General features: G+C 60.5%; 1 protein-coding gene across 1 annotated transcript in view; it reads left to right on the top strand.

Annotated features, from left to right (window-relative positions):
• Positions 1–1594, top strand: part of KIAA1644 (KIAA1644 ortholog) — a 57796-nt gene that overhangs the window by 29601 nt on the left and 26601 nt on the right. The window lies entirely within an intron of this gene.

The following is a 1594-nucleotide window of genomic DNA, read 5'->3' as shown; positions in this document are numbered from 1 at the left end:
TCTCGTTCTCATCTTGTTCAAGTAGCTTTGCTGAAAACCCTGGAGGGTATGTGTTCATTACACCCCGCGGCTGGGGGTGCCATGCAGGAAGAGGAGGGAACAGAAAAGCCAGAGCCAGCAGCCTCATCTGCTGTGTGTCCTCTGTCGAGTCGTGAGCCCTCTCTGAGTCTCATCTCCCCTGGACGATGGCGGTCATGAGCGGTCCAGGGGGACACAGAGTAGGGCCACAGGGAACGTTGGTTCTACTCCAGCCCCTGCCCACCCCCAGGTGGCCAACCCCGTGCAGACCCCCCAGAGTGCGGGCACACAGCCCCAGCCCCTAGCAACCTTCCTCAGACCACGAGGCCTGGCCCACTCCTTCCGCAGCACCTTGGATGTGGCTGACTGTTGTCCCGCTGGGAGCCAGGTCACCACAGCCCGGGGCAGCCCTTCCGTGCACCAGGCCCCAGCAGGACCTGCCAAGGGTCCAGGGTGTCTCCCCGCCCCTTCTCCTGGGGGACGCAGCACTGTGAGGCCGCTCCCCTACCCCAAGCTGCAGGGGCCGTGGAGGGGGCAAGGAGAGGCGGGGAGAGGCCCAGCTTCCCAGAGGCAACAAGTGGGAGTTGGATGTCGTTGTTTGTGACAGAAGCTCCCGTTCACTGAGGATCCCCTGAGCTTAGTAACTGCAATCAGTTGTGCTGGTTCATCTCTCCAACTGCACTCTGCTTGGGCACCCTGAGTCTCGTGCTATGTCAAAGAAACTGAGGCCCAGAGAGAGGTTTAGAGACTTGTCCAGTGCTGCACAGCAGCTGAGCCGGAAAGGGAGCCAGGTCTGGCTGACTCCAAGTCCACGGTTCTTCCCTCCCCGTGAGAGCGGAGCCTGAGAGGATGCTGTCCCACGTGGGTACCGGGCCTGTGACGGCGGGCTCTCTGTGCCAGCCAGGTCTCACCCACCTCCCAGCAGGAGGCACTGAGGTCGGGGTTTCGGTCTGGGTTCCAAGACTTGGCCTGGGTCCCCGCCTGGCGCTGTCCTCCGGCGGAGGTTTCCGCGAGGCGGTGGCATGGCCTCCGTGTGTGTGGTGGCGTGGATGGTCGGTTTTGTTTGGTCTCGGGGCCTTCATCCTTCCCCCCGCACACTTGTGAAGGTTTTCCCCGCCCTGAGCGTCTCCCTAGAGCCCGGGCGCGGCTGGGGCAGCCAGGTGTGCCCTTCTCCCCACCTGGCAGCTCACCACCTGCCTCCTTTCTCGGCAGACCACCCCCCACAGAGGAGGGTGGTGGCACAGAAGGTGAACATGTCATGCCCACACGTGCTTCTCATGCAGCCTGACTTCCAGAGTCTCAGCCATATACCAGCAGAGGCGCAGAGAGGGGCACGGCTTGGGCTTGGAATCGGTGCTGGATCCAGGTCCTGCTTCCACACGCTGGGGACCACGGGCAGATCAGTAGCTTCTCTGGGCCTCAGCGTTCCCGTCAGTAAATTGGATACATGTAGACTTACCTCGCAGGATGATTGTGAAGATTAGAGCAGGACCCAGCATGTGACAGATGTCCCCAGAAAGGCTACTGTTTTTATTGTTATGGCTGTTTTTTTGTTTTTTTGTTTTTTTTTTTTTTT

Source organism: Carlito syrichta, unplaced genomic scaffold (genome assembly GCF_000164805.1).
Source record: "Carlito syrichta isolate Samal-C Ts95f unplaced genomic scaffold, Tarsius_syrichta-2.0.1 Scaffold287654, whole genome shotgun sequence".
NCBI classification, from domain to species: domain Eukaryota; kingdom Metazoa; phylum Chordata; class Mammalia; order Primates; family Tarsiidae; genus Carlito; species Carlito syrichta.
The sequence above is the reverse complement of the archived record's forward strand: the minus strand, read 5'-3'. Positions and strand labels throughout refer to the sequence as shown.